This window comes from Anomaloglossus baeobatrachus, chromosome 6 (assembly GCF_048569485.1).
Source record: "Anomaloglossus baeobatrachus isolate aAnoBae1 chromosome 6, aAnoBae1.hap1, whole genome shotgun sequence".
NCBI lineage: Eukaryota > Metazoa > Chordata > Amphibia > Anura > Aromobatidae > Anomaloglossus > Anomaloglossus baeobatrachus.
Genome location: NC_134358.1, coordinates 334982502 through 335002400, shown reverse-complemented (window position 1 = coordinate 335002400; position 19899 = coordinate 334982502). Strand labels below are relative to the sequence as shown.

At 43.5% G+C, this 19899-nt stretch overlaps 1 protein-coding gene across 5 annotated transcripts in view; it reads right to left on the bottom strand.

Moving 5' to 3' along the window:
- The window catches only part of NR4A3 (nuclear receptor subfamily 4 group A member 3), a 310256-nt gene that overhangs the window by 286297 nt on the left and 4060 nt on the right, over window positions 1-19899 (bottom strand). For 3 of the 5 annotated variants that reach the window (XM_075314955.1, XM_075314958.1, XM_075314959.1), the window contains exon 2: window positions 12881-13060. The exons of 1 other annotated variant lie outside the window; for it this stretch is intronic. The gene's annotated coding sequence lies outside the window, so the exon portion shown is untranslated. The remainder of the gene's footprint in view (window positions 1-12880; window positions 13061-19899) is intronic. One more of the 5 variants, XM_075314956.1, reaches the window with a different exon arrangement.

Sequence of the window (19899 nt, the reverse complement as noted above, 5' to 3'; positions counted from 1 at the left end):
TAGTGGTGGTGCTATTGTTACCACATCATGTGCTTGCGGGGAGGAAGGTGGCCCTGGTGATCATGGGTGGATGCAAGATACTGAAAGTAGTGATGTGTCGCTCGTGAACGATCCGACACAAAGATCCGGCTCCCTGCTGTGACCGACAGGAGCCGGATCACCAGTGAGAGCCACTAAAATCTGTAAACGGCTCTTTTCGCCGCTGAAACACCGCCCACCCGTGGCTAAACTTCGCCTACTCAACAATCTAATTGCTCACTTGTAAGTGGGTGGCGTTTAGCCGCAGGTGGGCGGGGTTTTAGCAGCGTTATTATAATCTTAAATATGTGTTTACCTGGGGTGAATACATATTTAATAAGGAGCCAAGAATGATCTGAAAGATCCGGCTCTTTTTGGTGAGCAGAGCCATGGGAACCGGATCACCAAAACAAGCCGGACTGACCATCACTAGCTGACACCGCAGCTGCAGAGGCTCATACCACAGCAGAAGGAGGAGCAGGAGGAGTTCTTTCCTGATTTCTCAGGAAGTTATTCCACAGCACCTTATGCTTGGAAGTTAGATGACGCATCATACAGGTTCAAAGGTTGAGAAGATTTTTCCCTCGCTTCAGGCTCTGATGGCACATCTTGCAAAGAACCATTCTTATCGTTAACAAATTTCTGAAAGAAATGCTATGCCAGGGAAGTCTTTTGAGTTGGCTTTGCTGGGAGGTTTTCACTGGAGCAACGATAGCAGCCAACTTACTGGCTCTGGGCTGTCCGCAGGACTTTTGCCCCATGCTCCCTCTTTTGCTGTGCTGCTGGTTTATCTGGTTGAACACCTCGTCTTCATCGGAACTGCGCATATCACTATCAAAGCCTTCACTCCAGGTGGGGTCAAGCACCTAGTCGTCAGATCTTGCATCGTCTTCCACCCACTCATTAGCCCTGCCTGTGGCCTGTGTGCAGAGGAGGAAGGTGTTTCAGTTTTGAGCATCTATCACTTCCTCGCCCTAAAGCACCTACATCACCAGCATCACCGCCACTGACCTTATTACCTGTTCTCCTCATTGTATGGCACAAAAACTAGTTCAGATTAATACACAGCCTATATACAATGAACGATTATAACAAAGCCTGTATGCAGCTGTTTTGCCCAGCTATACAAAGCTGCAGGATGAAACACAGTATAAGGTTGCATAGCTACTGACACAGCAAGACACGCTGTGAGAAACTCTGTTTTTGGCTAGATTAAGCTAATAGATTACACCACCTGCACACTGTTTAGTAATGCTACCCAAAGCTGCGGGATGTAACTGTCATGATCCAGGACCAGTATTCTCTGCTCCAGAGTTTCCCAGACCCGACCTGGTCATGTCAGGGGTTAACTCCCATCAGCCTCGTTCTGGTTTCAGGAGACACTATATCTGGTCTCTGCAATTGGATTCTGGTGCTTGTTATAGTTTTGCTCTGCAGCCTGTGACTGGTGAGAATTCCTGTTTGATCAGACTCCTTGTTACCGTGCCCTGACCTGTCCCTCCCCGTTCGTCCGTCTGTTCCAGTCCCTGACTTCCCGCTCCTGTCTGTTGTTTTGTTTCCCTCTGCATACCTGATCTCCAGGCTTCCGACTTGGTTCTGTTTTCTCATTTGATTTTGATCCTCCCTTTGCAGTGACTTTACTTTCCTGGCTAAGACCCTGACTGTTTGACTACTCTATTGTCCCTGGTGATTCGCCTGTTAACTGCCTGCTGAAGTTACTCTGCTGTACTTCAGCTGTCTTTCTGTTACAGTGTTAGTTTGTCTCTCATTTACTACTCTGCTGCCACGTAGTGAGGAATACGTTGTACTACGTCTTATCAGCTCTTTGTACAGCATGACATTATAACCAGTCCATACTTTTTTTCTTGTCATGGACCCTTTACGTGTACTTGCGGATCAGATGTCAGAGTTAACTCAGATGATGCAGGATCTGTTTGTGGTGCATAGAACTCTGGCTGCTGCCATTAATCAGCTTCAGGGGGAGCTTTCCAGGGTTCCATGGCTCAGGCAGCCATTAGATAGCCGGATCCCGGTGATATTTCCCTACACTCTCCTGAACCCACGGTTAAGCTTTCTGATACATTCTCTGGGGAGAAAGAGAAGTTTTTTACGTTTAGAGAGAGTTGTAGATTATTTTTCTCCCTTAGACCCCGATCATGTGGGGATGAGAGCCAGCAGATGGGGATAATTATCTCCTTGCTCAGGGAGGGTCCTCAGACTTGGACCTTCTCCTTGCTCCCGACAGCCCCTGAACATATGTCGGTTGATAGGTTTTTTTACACCCTGGAACTTATTTATGACAAACCTGACCGGGTCATGGTGGTGGAGGACACGATTATCGGTCTCACTCAGGGCAGTCACACGGCTGAATGGTATTGTTCTGAGTTCACCAAGGTGTCCTGGAATGACTCTGCTTTAAGATGCCAGTTTAGGAGAGGACTGTCTGATCAGCTAAAGGACGCTCTGGCCCTTCATCCTCCACCTAGTTCTTTGGAGGAGACCATGACCCAGGCAGTATGTATGGATCAGAGGTTGCGGGAGAGAGGGATGACCCTGTGAGAGACTCCATTTTGTCCTGTTAAGTCCGAGGTTGTTCCACATCCTGAACCCATGGAGGTTGGTGCCATTGATTCCAAGGAAAAGAGAGGAGACAGCGACAGGAAAGGAGGTTGTGTTTCTATTGCGGAGGTTCAGGACATTGGAAGAAGGACTGTCCCATTTGCCCCTCAACCACCAAGTTGCCGGGAAACGCCTAAGTCTGGGTGATAGTCGAGGAGGTCACCCAGACTCTCAGATACAATTTTCCTCATTTCAAAAGATTCTGTTGGAGGTGGAACTCTGTATGGGAAAGTGTTGCCTTTCTGCCTCTGAGATCGTTATACAGGTCGCTACTGTGACCTGTAATGTTCCTGCATCGCTTGTAAGATCTGACTGTGTGACATCTCACCTGCGACCTCCCAGCGACTTACCTGCGATCCCTATCAGGTCGCATCGTTTTCGGGATTGCTGGTAAGTCGTTGTGTGTGACTGGGCCTTTAGTCTAGAGACTCCTATTCATATTATTGCCATTGATAAGACACCATTGTCACAGAATGTGGTTAAATTTGTGTCTGAGGAGTTCCTCCTCAAAGTGGGTTCTCTTCACCAGGAATTTATTTCATGTTATGTCACGGATAACCTCCCGGCTGGGATGGTGCTGGGATTCCACTGGTTGCAGATGCATAACCCTGTTATTGACTGGGAATCTCGTGATATTGTTAAATGGGGTCCTAACTGTGCATGCAAATAGTTGTCTTACTACTGTTCAAGTGTCTTCCACTAATCTGGAGGGTAAAAGAGTAACTAAAAGATTTTGGAGACGTGATTTCCGAAAAGGAGGTTGAGGTTTTGCCACCAAATCGCCCTTACGATTGCACCATCAATCTCATTCCAGGTGCTAAATTGCCCAAGGCCCATTTGTACAATCTTTCTGGCCCGGAACGCGCTGCCATGAAAAAGTATATTTCCGATAGTATACGTAAAGGTCACATCCGTCCCTCTGTCTCACCTATGGCTGCTGGGTTCTTTTTTGTTAAAAAAAGATGGTGGCTTACGCCCATGCCTCGATTTTCGGGAAAATAAAATTACGGTCAGAAATGCCTATCCCCTTCCACTCATTCCAGATCTCTATAATCAGTTATCTGGAGCGAAATGGATCTCTAAGCTGGACCTCAGGGGAGCCTATACCCTCGTTCACATCCAGGAGGGGGATGAGTGGAAAACTGCATTTCTCACCTCTGAGGGCTTGTTTGAGAACCTAGTCTCACAAACGCTCCTGCTGTATTTCTGAATTTCATGAATGATGTATTTTCTTATTTTATTGGGCATTTTGCGGTTGTGTATTTGGATGATATTCTCATTTTTTTCATCCGACAAAGAGTCCCACATTAATCATATCCGTGCTGTACTTACTAAATTGCGGAAGAATTCCCTGTTTGTGAAACCCAAGAAACGTACCTTTTGTGTTCAAGAACTTTCTTTTCTAGGATTTATTCTCTCGGCCAAGGGGTTTCGTATGGCTCCCGGAAAGGTATAAGCTATTGTTAATTGGGTATAACCCAGAGAACTCCAGGGTCTCCAGCGTTTTCTTGGTTTCGCTAATTATTACAGAAAGTTTATTAACCCTAGAATACATACCTGGGGCCTCGCAGGCCTGCTAAGTTACTTGTCTTCTATGGTTGCGCACTGTAGGGTTAAGGGGTTCTCTCAAGTGGTCAAGCCACTCACTGATCTCACCCGTAAAGTGGCTGATGTTAAGGTTTGGTCGTCTCTGGAGGTTGAAGCATTTGGAAAGCTAAAAAAATGTTTTATGACCGCTCCTGTTCTTGTTCATCCCGATCTCTCGGACCGTTCATTGTAGAGGTGGACGCTTTGGAGGTGGGAGTGGGTGGGGTGTTGCCTCAGGGACCCACTTCAGTAACCAATCTGAGACCATGTGCGCTTTCCTCCAAAAAGATTTTCTCTGCGGAAAGAAATTATGATGTGGGAAATCGGGAGTTATTGGCCATAAAATTGGCTTTTGAAGAATGGAGCCACTTTTTGGAGGGGGCTGTTCATCGGATTACGGTGATTAAAGACCATAAAAACCTGTCTTATATTGAGTCTGTTTAAACGTTTAACTCCCAGACAGGCTAGGTGGTCACTTTTTTTTTCCTGTTACCATTTCTCCATCACTTTTAGACCCGGTTCCGAGAATGTTAAAGCCAATGCTTTATCTCGTAGCTTGGATCCGATATCACCTCCCAAACCTCCTTCCTCCATTCTTCCACATGGGGTTGTTGTTGCTGGGTTATCCTCCGAATTGGAGACTGAGATTCGCTATTCCCAGTCACTTGCCCCTCCTTTGTTGCCTGATACTAAGATCTTTGTTTCTGCTCAATTTAGGTTACAAGTTCACCAGGAATTCCATTACTCCGCGTTTAGTGGTCATCCAGGTATCTCGGTGCCCAGAGAGATATTGCCAGGTTATTTTGGTGGCCCTCCATGTCTTCTGATGTCGCCGTGTTTGTGTCTGCTTGTAATACATGTGCACATGCTAAAGTCTCCCATAACCGGCCAGCCGGGGAATTGGTACCGTTACCAATTCCAGATAGACCCTGGACTTATTTGTCCATGGATTTTATCACCGATCTCCCTCTTTCCAATGGCAAGACTGTTGTTTGGGTAGTGGTGGACAGATTTAGCAAGCAGGCACATTTTGTCCCCTTGGCAGGATTACCTAATGCAGAAACACTGTCGAAATTGTTTATTGAGCATATTGTACAGCTGCATGGCGTGCCTCTGAACATGGTGTCCGACAGAGGGGTGCAATTCGTATCCAAATTTTGGAGGGCATTTTGCAAGAGATTAGGTATCGAATTGAGCTTCTCTTCTTCTAACCATTCCGAGACCAACGGGCAGACAGAGAGGACCAATCAGTCACTGGAACAGATTTTACGGTGTCTGGCCACGTCTCAGCAAGATGATTGGTGTTCCTCATTGCCCCTAGCTGAATTTGTGTTCAATAACCGGGTTAATCAATCCACCGGCACCACTCCGTTTTTCTGTAATTATGCTTACCACCCCCATTTTGGTGAATTTTGCAGATTGGATTCTGGGTGCACGGGGGCTGATTCGGCAGTTCAACAGTTGGGGGAGGTTGAGCGGGAGGTGCAGAAGAACATTGGGGTGGCCCAAGGCAGACAGAAGCGCTTTGCTGATAAGCGGTGATCTGTAGGACCTAATTTTCTGGTGGGGGACAAAGTGTGGTTGTCTACAAAAAACACCCGTCTGAGACTCCCCTCTGTTAAGCTGGGTACCAAGTTTATTGGTTCTGACGAGATAGTCGAGGTTGTCAACCCAGTTGCCTTTCGTCTGCGCTTACCATAGCCATTTCGCATCCCCAATGTGTTTCACAAGTCCCTTCTCAAATTTTGTTCCCTCCTCTGCTGAGTCTACATCTCCTCCTCCTCCTCCCGTTTCTGTTGATGGACAGATGGAATATGAAGTTTTGCGCATTATCGACTTCCCAATGGGCCGCAGCTCGCTTCAGTATTTAGTACATTTGAGGGGTTACGGACCGGAGGATCTGTCCATGCAAGTCAACTGGTTCTTGCCTTCCATAGACTGTTTCCTGGGAAACCTGGGGGCCCAGTGGCCCCACTCGAGAGGGGGGTACTGTCATGATCCAGGACCGGTATTCTCCGCTCCAGAGACCGTGCCCTGACCTGTACCCTCCCCCGTTCGTCCGTCTGACTCAGTCCCTGACTTCCCGCTCCTGTCTGTTGTTTGTTTCCCTCTCATACCTGATCTCCGACTTCCGACTTGTTTCTGTTTTCTCACTTGATTTTGATCCACCCTTTGCAGTGACTTTACTTTTCTGGCTAAGACCCTGACTGTTTGATTACTCTATTGTCCCTGGTGGGTCGCCTGTTAACTGCCTACTGACATTACTCTGCTGTACTTCAGCTGCCTTTCTGTTACAATGTTATTTTGTCTCTCCTTCACTACTCTGCTGCCACCTGGTGGGGAATACGCTGTACTACGTCTTACCAGCTCTTTGTACAGCGTGACAGTAACACAGTATAAGGTTGAAGAGCCATTGGCACAGCAAGCCATGCTGTGAAAGACTCTGTTTTTAGCTAGATTGAGCTAATAGATTACACCGCCTGTACGCTAATTTGTACCGCTATGCAAATAGATTACACTGCCAATACAATGCTGTTTTTGACACACAAAGCTGCGGGATGCAGTGCTGTATTTGATTTACAATGAAATACACCTATCACTGTCCCTCACTTCTACAGCATCCTATCCCTACAATGTATTTGTATTTTTCCTAACTGCACTTATCACTGTCCCTCACTCCAACAGCATACTCTCCCTATTCTAGTAAGGGCAAAATGGCACCACAGCCCGTGATCCGGCCGTTATACAGGCCATCACAGGGTGCACTGGCCAATCTCAGACATGCCAATACTTGGCATGGCTGCGATGGCTCTGGAAGGGCCCACAGCCTAAAAGCTGATGATTGGCTGCTCTGAAACCTTTCAACAAGCTTTATTCAGGTGACACACCCGAACAGGAAGAAGATGTACATGCATAAGGCTGTGTTGGGTGTTTAGTACCGGACACATGGTGTTCAATACAGACATCAAGCTTTACAGTTTGAGTTCGCTCATCCCTAGTTATAACACTTATCTAGTCCTGAGAGTGCATAAGAAGATCATTAGTGTTCAGGGTTTATCCCTGGAATATCAAATATCTTCTAGCATCAAGGTACATGTTTTGGCATCATACTTTATCAGAGGGATGCACCTGGAAAATCTGTAGTGACCACATTTGAATGTGCCAATAGTTTCCTATCTAGCCAAGTCCCCCTCTGTCTGGGTGCTTGATAGATAGAAGCTTTGAACTAGACAATCCCCCATTGATTTGCATCTTCTGTACATTATCGCTGGATAGTCTATTAAAAAGTCTGTCAGATCATGATCTGCTTTCAGGATGCCCCAATGTTTTCTCAGGACCAACATCACCCTATAATTTTGGGTATCAAAAGTTCCTATAATACGGGTGATGTTTGTAGTATCCAATTTTGTCTCAGATTTAAGAAGTTTGAGTCTGTCCTGGTGAGATGCATGGTTAAGAACCTGAGGTGGATAGCCTCTGCTTTCAAACCTCCTCTTCAGGTCACTTGCTTGACTATAATACACCCTTTGCGTGGAGCGGTTCCTCTGTATCCTCAAGTACTGTCCCTTGAGGATCCGTGACAGCACTTCCAATGAAACCTACTGGCATGTTGAAATGTGGTCACTGCAAATTTTGCAGATGGATTTCGGTAGGTAAAACCTTCACAAGTGCAGCCACCGATATAACATATAGTACAAGAGATTTTGCAAACTGTAGCACATCAGGAGTTATCTATTTGATAACATGAATATGCCCCCTGGACTATGGTTGAGGAGGGCTGTTGGATAAAATGCTTAATTAACCTTGAGACATAGAGGATTGTGGGAAAATGTCCAATGAAATTGTTTCTCCTTACATAAGTCAGTTCAGATATATCATAGTGTAACAAACATTTAAGATGGCCGCCATTTCCTGTTCTCCACACCCTGCACTGGTATGTAAGGAGTGTCCAGATGTAAGAAGATCACCATATAAGGAAATGACTCACTGGCCAACCTCATGGATCAACCCACTGATGACCTCCCAGACCAACTCACTGACCGGCCCAGGGAACAATCCACTGATGACCTCCCAGACCAACTCACTAACCGGCCCAGGGAACAACCCACTGATGACCTCACGGAGCAACCCACTGACTGCCCCACGGATCAGCCCATGGATTTACCCACTGACCAACCCACTAACCAATGGACACATGCGAGCAAGCCAATTGTAGGGCCGACCGTTCCCCTTTTCCTAGTTTATATAAGTCATTGCTTTGTTAAAATAAAGGTCTCTTGGAGCCATGCCATTCTCTGATCAAAGAGAGATTCACATCCGACTGTGTGTGTCTGGTGTCAATTCTTTCCTGCATGCACTTGATCCACACCAATTAGGTCAGGAGCAGGCAACTAGTGAACATTTCAAAGTGTTCACCCTAACACTATTTAGGGAAAATTCAAAGAGAATTTATGAAATGGGAAGCATTAAGGGGATTTAAAAAATGACAAGGATACGCCAGTCGCAGGACCGATGAAGATGTATCACAATAAAACTGCTGAAGCATTGCTCTGAACAGTAGAAGTCACAAAGTACCCTAAGGAGACTAATAAAATCAATATAAATTGTAAAAAAAAAATGGAAAAAAACATCAAAAACTAAAAGTTCAAATCATCTCCCTTTTTCCCTAATAAAAATAAAAAACAATAAAAAAACATATTTGGTATTTCCACATTCAGAAATGCCTGATCTTTCAAAATACAACACCAATTAATATTATCGGTAAAGAAAAAAAACACAAGAATCGGATCGCCGCAACATTGCATTAAAATGCACTAAGAGGCGATCAAAACATTATATCTACCCAAAAATAGTATGATGAAAAACACTAGCTTAAGATGCAAAAAATAAGCCATCACACAGCCCCAGATCCTCAAAAATAGAACGCTACGAGTCTTGGAAAATGGTGACAAAAACACTATTCTTTTTTCTTACAAATTTCAGAATTTATTTTTCATCAATTAGATAAAAGTAAAACTATACTTCTTTGGTGTCTAAGAACTTTTACTGACCTGGGGAATCAAACTAACAAGTCAGTTTTACCATATAGTGAAGTGAACAAGGTAGATAAAAAACCCAAAAAACAATTGTGCAATTGGACTTTTGTTGCACTGCACTTGGAATTTTTTTCCCATTTTCCAGTACAATACGGGGCAGAATGGATTGTGTCATGCAAATGTAGAAATCGTCCTGCAAAAACAAGCCGTTATATGGCTATATTGACTAAATAAAAAAGTTATGGCTCTTGGAAGAAGGGAAGGAAAAAACTAAAACGAAAAAAAAAGAAAATCGCCCTGTCTGAGACCTGCGAAATTGTAATAATAAGTCCTTGTATTTGTCCTATACAGGTTCTCAAGACGATTCATGTAACCCTCCATGTCCTATTTTGTTGGTATGTCTCGCATTTTAGAGAGAAGATCCTAAATTTCCCCATTCATAAGTGCTATATTTTGCATGGATATCTCTGTTGGGACTATTTCTGAAGAATATACTTTAGGAGAGGTGTTTAGTGGGGGAACAAAAGCGTGTTGCTGATTTTCCTGCTCCTCTCTGCATGTTTGTTCTCTTTGAGCAAGTGGAGAGAGGATGTTAGGGGAAGTGTTGGCAGCCATCTTGTGCTCGTGCTCCCGAGGGGGTCCCAGGTTCTCAATCGTGCAACGATGAATACTACTTGATCTAGAGGAAGCAGGGGTCTCTGATGTGGAGGAGAAAGTCTCCTGTTCTTTCTCCCCATATCCTACCCAGATAGTTACGGTCAGAATGGAAACCTCCCATAGAACCAGGCATCCCCAATCACACCAGGTCAAGCCCCAAAGTAAGTCATTGACCGTAAGTCCTCCTGTGGCACAGGGAACCTCAGACTCTTGCACCCTCAATGTAAATCCAGTTGAATGGTGATTTTAGCTTCTGCATAGTCCCCAGTTGGCCGCTACTCTACACAGTTGTAGACTGTTTGGTCTGAGAGCGGTGAGAACTGTTCAGATGTCCCAGACCTCGGTCCTCTAACTCTAAACTCCAGCGGGTTGAAGTTTAGGGTCATATGGGTCTTGGGTCCTCTTTTCCCAGTCTAAATTGTCAGTTTAAGATAAAGACTCATGAGAGCAGCCGGAATTCTTATCTGTGTGACCAACCAGCGCTACTGAAAGGTTAACCCCTGGGGAAGTATTATTTAACATATATTTGTAAATATAATAATGAAATCTGTAATATAAAAAGTCTCCACCCTAAAAAAAACTAAAAAATAAATTATTTGAAATAAAACATATTTTATTGCATGTAGACAAAAAGAAAAAAAAGTTATGCATTTGGTATCCACACAATAACAGCCTTCAGGATATTTAGTAAGTAAAAACATCTAAAAATGGCTTTTTCTATAGCCTCATTATAAAAAAAAAAGGTTACGCAATAATTTATATCGACACCTAAAAGTGTTGAAAAGTAAAACAGTTCTCCCCACATAAAACTAAGCTTCAGGCAGTCACATTAGTGAAAAAAAGGGCAGGGCAGCTGAAATGAAGAAAATGAAAAAAAATGAGTGTCCATCAGGACCTTTTCAGGGATAAATAAGTTGGTCACACCGGGAATAGTCAATGGTTTTAAAAATAGGTTTCATATAATGTTAATACTTATATAAATGAAGACAGTCCTGTTTTTGTAACTCTGATGGCCACTTGAGATTATGAGGAAGATATTTAGTAGATTGGTTCAGGCATTACGGGTTTAACCTCGCTTTGCTTCATCCATACCCCCTATTGTCCACTTACTTTTCAGCCCCAGACTGAGCTTAATTGATATACGTTTTGCTTTGTTAAATTGCTAATATCTGACTTGTTCTTTTATTTCAGTTGTCGTTTATTATAGTCTTTAACCTTGGTTGTATGCAGTACATTGGTGCGGGCTCATGGCATTGACAACCTATCCTTAGGATCACCCCACCAATACCTGTTGTCAGCTCTAGCAGCACAGCTATGTTCCCTCAGTAGCGGCTGCGTCCTGGAGCTCAGCGCCTATCCCCATATTTCCGAACTCTATAATCTTGATTGCTCTATTTAACACTATTTTATATATCAATAAAGTTTTTGATTCTTGCGGCACCTTTTTTTTTAAGGGATTATTTCATGATATATAGGCGCATATCTGTTACTCTGCTTGCTACATTAGCTGCTTTTAAAAAATGTAAAAGCAATGGCTCACCAAAAATAGGGATATAAAAACATTTTTTTAGGTAACAAAATTAAAAAAGTATACATTTGGAATCGCCTTAATTGTGATTGTTGATCCCAGAATAAGTGTAAAATGTAATTTATAGCATGCAGTGAACACAGTCAAAATTAACCTAAAAACAAACAAACATCAAAAAGTGCAAGAGGATTGATTTTTTTTTTTACATTTGCATGATATTTTTTGCCCATACTCCCCAAAAAAATGAATAAAATGATAGCAATATATGAAGCACAAAATAACACATTTAAGAAATACCAGCCATGCTGCAGAAAGCAAGTGCTCATATGGCCAGAAAAATAACAATACAACAACTTTTGTAATATGACGAGGAAAACATGAGAAAAATTGACAGGTCCTGAAGGTGCAAAATATGGGGGTCCTTAAGGGGTTAATATACCGTGGTTGTTGCCAACTAACAAGAAAGATTCATGCACATGGTTGTATCACGCCGACAACTGCTTTTGGCACAAAATATATTGTTTGTTTGTTCAAAAAATGGTCTAATAGTAATCCTATGCGTTCTAAGATCTTCTATCAAACAAACTCATGCTGCATGCTTACAAAACCATACAATTTGTAGACTGGATGACCAGAAACAGAAACGTTCCATCTGCCACATATCTGTATGCAGAATAGGAAGCACACAGGAACTTATACTATAGTCTCTAACTTTCTAGAATAATGAAGAAAAGATTATTCTTCACATTGTCATAAGTAAAGAAAATGTACGGACGGAAGTGCGACAGTCAATATAGTTAATGACTATTAGTGTAACTACTATTGTCCACCGTGAAGATGTACCAGCCCAACTTTCAGATTTTGATGACCATTGCACCGTGACCTAAAGATAGATAGCGACAGAAATCAGGGCAATGCTGCCTACTGGTATGAGTGTGCAAGCTTGACAAGTCTCTCTCCAAGGTGCTAAACCAAGTACATCTAGTTTGTGATGGTATCAATTCTCTGCAGTCACCATTTCTTCTCCATCTCCATACTGCATAACAGCTGGAGGAGACTTTGAAAGCATGGCCATAAACTGTCTACACATTCTCTCAGGTAGACAATACTCCAGCATTAAATAAGTAAACAAATATTACTGAAAGCATGAAATAACATTGATAGATTTCAATCCCTAGTGAAACGACAGGATCGCCAACAAAATAAAGAAATCATGTTAAAATATCTAAGTGTGTTATGGACAAATGACCTACCACAAAGTCCACACAATAATCTTCAGACAGTACTTTACAATAACTCACATATGGAGCTCAAATGTAAAATGTATATGTTGCAAATAAAAATAAATCCCAATGCCCTCTGTATAAATGATGTTCCTGTCACGTTCCCTAACACACACCACACGTATCAAATTAACAAGAAAGCTCTGAAATACCTGATTCTAATAAGGTACCATGAAAACAGCTACCTCGATGGTATCTTTCTTGCTGAATGGTGGAAACACTTGGCTGAGGGGCTTCAAAATGAACTTCGGGAAGCTTGAGGAGATCTGAAGAAACTGGTTCAGGAAGAGATCTAGTAGAGCTTTGTGATGGTCGCTCCTTCGACCTGCAGGCTTTAAGACGAAATGATGGAATTGGTGAATCTACTGTAGGTTCCTACAGTTGTTAGCTTGTATCAGCTATGTACTGTTATTACTGATATATTCACACACATCCCAACAGATTGAGCATATAATCACTCCAATGTATAATGCCGTCTGAAACTTCTTCAACAGATCAAAAACTGGTTAAACTATGCTGCAAATAACATCAAGCATTTACCCTTGTTGCTTTGAGCGCTGATTTTAACACTGAGCTAAATCGATTGTTTGTCTTCCTTCAAAGAATCCATCAAGTCCTCTGGTTACCAAAGGAACCATCAGTGAGACTTTAGCCATGCACCTTATTACCACAGCCCCCGTCCCATCCCCTCGTGTATTTCATAACAACCTCGCCGACACACTACAGTATTCAGCACTCCATCACCTGGCGAACCCCTCCTGGTCACAGCTAGAAATATGGAAAAAACTATTAGGCAATGTGCACACGGTGCGTTTCTCGCTGCGTTTTTGGTCTTAAAACTGAATGACTTTCCTTCCCCAGCAAAGTCTGAGTTTTGATTTTTGCTGTCCGCACAGTGCAGTTTTGTTTTAGGTGCGTTTTTGTGGTGACCACAAAGATGCAACATGTCAATTATTTCTGGGTTTTTACCAGCGTTTTTCACCCATGTAATGCATTGGAAAAAACGCAGCAACAAAAACGCGGTAAAACGCGCAAAAATGCATACTTTTTTTATGTTCTCTACCGCGGGTGCGTTTTTTTAGCAGCCAAAACCACACAAAAACGCTGCATCTTTGTGGTCACAAAAAAAGGCAACAGGCGCTCATAGCCTTACAAATGATTTGTGCACCCTCATGCAGTGGTAACCACTATTATCACTATGAGGGTGTACCAGCACTATTATTACTATGAGGGTGACCCAAGCACTATTATCACTATATGAGGGTGCCCCGAGCACTATTATCACTATAAGGGTGCCCCGAGCACTATTATCACTATGAGGGTGCCCCGAGCACTATTATTACTATGAGGGTGACCCAAGCACTATTATCACTATATGAGGGTGCCCCGAGCACTATTATCGCTATGAGGGTGCCCCAGCACTATTATCACTATGAGGGTGCCCCAGCACTATTATTACAATGAGGGTGCCCTGAGCACTATTATTACTATAAGGGTGCCCCAAGCACTATTATCACTATGAGGGTGCCCCAGCACTATTATCACTATGAGGGTGTACCAGCACTATTATCACTATATGAGGGTGCCCCGAGCACTATTATCGCTATGAGGGTGCCCCAGCACTATTATCACTATGAGGGTGCCCCAGCACTATTATTACAATGAGGGTGCCCTGAGCACTATTATTACTATAAGGGTGCCCCAGCACTATTATCACTATGAGGGTGCCCCAGCACTATTATTACAATGAGGGTGCCCTGAGCACTATTATTACTATAAGGGTGCCCCAAGCACTATTATCACTATGAGGGTGCCCCAGCACTATTATCACTATGAGGGTGTACCAGCACTATTATTACTATGAGGGTGACCCAAGCACTATTATCACTATATGAGGGTGCCCCGAGCACTATTATCGCTATGAGGGTGCCCCAGCACTATTATTACAATGAGGGTGCCCTGAGCACTATTATTACTATAAGGGTGCCCCAAGCACTATTATCACTATGAGGGTGCCCCAGCACTAATATCACTATGAGGGTGCCCCAGCACTATTATTACAATGAGGGTGCCCTGAGCACTATTATTACTATAAGGGTGCCCCAGCACTATTATTACTATGAGGGTGCCCCAGCACTATTATTACTATGAGGGTGCCCCAGCACTATTATCACTATGAGGGTGCCCCAGCACTAATATCACTATGAGGGTGCCCCAGCACTATTATCACTATGAGGGTGCCCCAAGCACTATTATCACTATGAGGGTGCCCCAGCACTATTATCACTATGAGGGTGCCCCGAGCACTATTATCACTATGAGGGTGCCCCAGCACTATTATCACTATGAGGGTGCCCCGAGCACTATTATCACTATGAGGGTGCCCCGAGCACTATTATCACTATGAGGGTGCGCCGAGCACTATTATCACTATGAGGGTGCCCCGAGCACTATTATCACTATGAGGGTGCCCCGAGCACTATTATCACTATGAGGGTGCCCCAGCACTATTATCACTATGAGGGTGCCCCGAGCACTATTATCACTATGAGGGTGCCCCGAGCACTATTATCACTATGAGGGTGCCCCGAGCACTATTATCACTATGAGGGTGCCCCGAGCACTATTATCACTATGAGGGTGCCCCAGCACTATTATTACTATGAGGGTGCCCCAGCACTATTATTATTATGAGGGTGCCCCGAGCACTATTATCACTATGAGGGTGCCCCAGCACTAATATCACTATGAGGGTGCCCCAGCACTATTATCACTATGAGGGTGCCCCAGCACTATTATCACTATGAGGGTGCCCCAAGCACTATTATCACTATGAGGGTGCCCCAGCACTATTATCACTATGAGGGTGCCCCAGCACTATTATTACAATGAGGGTGCCCCAGCACTATTATTACTATGAGGGTGCCCCAGCACTATTATTATTATGAGGGTGCCCCGAGCACTATTATCACTATGAGGGTGCCCCAGCACTAATATCACTATGAGGGTGCCCCAGCACTATTATCACTATGAGGGTGCCCCAAGCACTATTATCACTATGAGGGTGCCCCAGCACTAATATCACTATGAGGGTGCCCCAGCACTATTATCACTATGAGGGTGCCCCAGCACTATTATCACTATGAGGGTGCCCCGAGCACTATTATCACTATGAGGGTGCCCCAGCACTATTATCACTATGAGGGTGCGCCGAGCACTATTATCACTATGAGGGTGCCCCGAGCACTATTATCACTATGAGGGTGCCCCGAGCACTATTATCACTATGAGGGTGCCCCGAGCACTATTATCACTATGAGGGTGCCCCAGCACAATTATCACTATAAGGGTGCCCCGAGCACTATTATCACTATGAGGGTGCCCCGAGCACTATTATCACTATGAAGGTGCCCCGAGCACTATTATCACTATGAGGGTGCCCCGAGCACTATTATCACTATGAGGGTGCCCCGAGCACTATTATCACTATGAGGGTGCCCCGAGCACTATTATCACTATGAGGGTGCCCCGAGCACTATTATCACTATGAGGGTGCCCCAAGCACTATTATCACTATGAGGGTGCCCCGAACACTATTATCACTATGAGGGTGCCCCGAGCACTATTATCACTATGAGGGTGCCCCGAGCACTATTATCACTATGAGGTTGCCCCGAGCACTATTATCACTATGAGGGTGCCCCGAGCACTATTATCACTATGAGGGTGCCCCGAGCACTATTATCACTATGAGGGTGCCCCGAGCACTATTATCACTATGAGGGTGCACCGAGCACTATCATCACTACGAAGGTGTCCTGACACCTATCACTGAGGACTATTATTGCTATGAGTCTGCTCTATGCACTATTCTCACTACGACGGTGTCCTGGGCACTAATATCACTTAAATGTGCCCACAGTACTATTATCACTTATGAGGGTTCTATGAGAACTATTGTCACAACGAGAAATATTATTATGAGGTTGTTTTGAGCACTACTGTCAGTATTAAAGTGCCCTAAGTATTAATATGACTACAAGAGAGCCCTAAGCATTTTTATGACAAGGGTGCCCTGGGCACTATTATCACTATGAGGGGGAATCCAGTCTGTTAAGGGGTATTTCCCTCTTGTATCATGTACATTTAGGGCATATCCAAAAGATATGCCACAAATATATATATATATATATATATATATATGGGATTGGCATCTTCCTTGGGAATCGAAGCATGACTCATGCTGCTGCCAGTGGAGAGGTGGTTGGAATTGCGATTCATTCATATGGGAATCTGACCAATATTCGAGTGATGTGAATTTTTTCTCGAAGTACATACAGGTCCCATTGGTTGGGTCTTTAGTTCATACGGAATATTAGGTAGATTTACCATAAATGCGCAGGCTGGGAAATACCCATTTAACTAGTTAGCAATGTATGATGTACATTTTCGTAATAGGTTGTTAAGCAAAGTATGACGCAGGCTCAAGAGCTGAACCCGGTTCATACCAGGCAGACAAGTGCTGATCGTTGTAGTTTAACCACATAAAGTCAATCTCTGATAGCGGAATTTAAATAGTTCCATTGCGAATGCACATGGTCACTGACTTCCATCGACCCACAAGATGTGATCGTGGGGAACCAATGAGCTATCCTGGCAGCCAGGGGCCTGCTGAAATTGGTGAACATCCCCAAAACTGCCAACTTAGTCTTCCCAAGAAACTCGGCAACAGGCTGAGCTCCCTACTAAGGCTGGTTTCACATTAGCGTTTTTCTGTCGTTCGGCAGAAAAACGCAAAACACATGTTGCTGGATCCGTTTTTTTTAGAGTACAACGCATGACACCGCAAGTGAACGGATCCAGCATAAAAACAGACCGTTCACTTGCGTTTGCATGGGTTTGTGTGCTGTTTTTTGCTTCATTTTGACGGATCCGTTTTTTTCTTTTAACACCCCCACAAAGGGATATATACATTGTTTGACTGTTCTGTTATATTTGTATATACTAATATAAAAAGATATATGTACACAATTTAGTGTGTTGGTGTGTGTATATATATATATATATATATATATATATAATCATCATCACCGCACACATTCCGACACTACAACCCTTATCATCACCGCCCACATCCCTGCACTACAGCCCTCATCATCACCGCACACATCCCTGCACTACAGCCCTCATCATCACCGCACACATCCCTGCACTACAACCCTCATCATCACCGCACACATCCCGACATTACCGCCTACATCACCGCACACGCGCAGGCACTACCGTCCCCATCATACCGCACACACACACCGGCATTACCTCAGTGACGTCACAGCTGACAGTGTGACTCCCTTCACTTGCTGCGTGGAGCTCACAGTGAGCGGCGGTGTTCTACGGCCGCTCCTGTCAGCTTCATGTAGCAGAAATGAGAGCATTGCGGGACCTAGTGTGGATTACGCCGGACCTGAAGGGGTGTTTGGGGTTTTTATTAAAGTGGTGAAACACGGTGTTTTTTTGTCTTTTATTCCAAATAAAGGATTTTTTTGGATGTATGTGTTTATTTACTTTCACTTACAGGTTAATCACGGAATGTGTCTCATAGACGCCTGCCATGATTAACCTAGGACTTAGTGGCAGCTATGGGCTGCTGCCATTAACTCCTTATTACCTTGATTGCCACTGCACCAGGACAATTCAGGATGAGTTGGGGCGAAGCACCAGAATTGGCACATCAAATGGGGCGGCTGTAGCCTGTTATTTTTAGGCTGGGGAGTGTTCAAAAACAGTGAAAATCCCTAGTCTGAGAATACCAGACCACAGCTGTCTGCTTTACCTTGGCTGATAACCCATTTTGGGGGGGTACCCACGTTTTGTTTTTTTTTTAATTAGTTATGTACTGTAAAATGACAGCACGGGGTGCCCTCTGATTTGGATTACCAGCCAAGGTGAAGCTGCCAGCTGCTGTGGTTTGCAGGCTGCAGCCGCTAGCTTTACCCTAGCTGGCTACAAAAGATAGGGGGGACCTCACGTTGTTTGGTTTTTTTTTGTTTTTTAAAATTTTTTTGGCTACATTCAAGACTACGCACCCTTTAGTGCAATATGAAAGTCAATTAAGTGTGCCAGCTTAGAATATGCAGGGGGGTGAGACATTATATATGTCTTTCACATATAACTATCTATCTTTCTTTCTATCTATCCATCCATCCATCTATCAAGCTATCTTTCTTTCTACCTATCTATCTATCTATCCCCCTATCTATCTATCCATCCATCTATATCAATCAATCTATCTATCTATCTACCCCTCCCTCAATTCATTCATTCATCCCTCTATCTCTCTGACTCAATATCGATCAAACCATCTGTATATCTACTCTTCTGTATATTTTTTTACTGTTTTTTTAAGGGGTCCACACAAAAAAAAAAGAGAGAGATAAAGAGAAATATAGATAGATAGAGATAGATAGATAGTTAGATAGATAATGGATAGATAGATAGATAGAGATAGATAGATATAAATAGATAGTTATATATACAGTCATATGAAAACGTTTGGGCACCCCTATTACGGTAATGTTAACCTTTTTTCTTTATAACAATTTGGGTTTTTGCAACAGCTATTTCAGTTTCATATATCTAATAACTGATGGACTCAGTAATATTTCTGGATTGAAATGAGGTTTATTGTACTAACAGAAAATGTGCAATCCGCATTTAAATAAAATTTGACCTGTGCAAAAGTATGGGCACCCTTATCAATTTCTTGATTTGAACACTCCTAACTACTTTTTACTGACTTACTAAAGCACTAAATTGGTTTTGTAACCTCATTGAGCTTTGAACTTCATAGGCAGGTGTATCCAATCATGAGAAAAGGTATTTAAGGTGGCCACTTGCAAGTTGTTCTCCTATTTGAATCTCCTATGAAGAGTGGCATCATGGGCTCCTCAAAACAACTCTCAAATGATCTGAAAACAAAGATTATTCAACATAGTTGTTCAGGGGAAGAATACAAAAAGTTGTCTCAGAGATTTAAACTGTCAGTTTCCACTGTGAGGAACATAGTAAGGAAATGGAAGAACACAGGTACAGTTCTTGTTAAGCCCAGAAGTGGCAGGCCAAGAAAAATATCAGAAAGGCAGAGAAGAAGAATGGTGAAAACAGTCAAGGA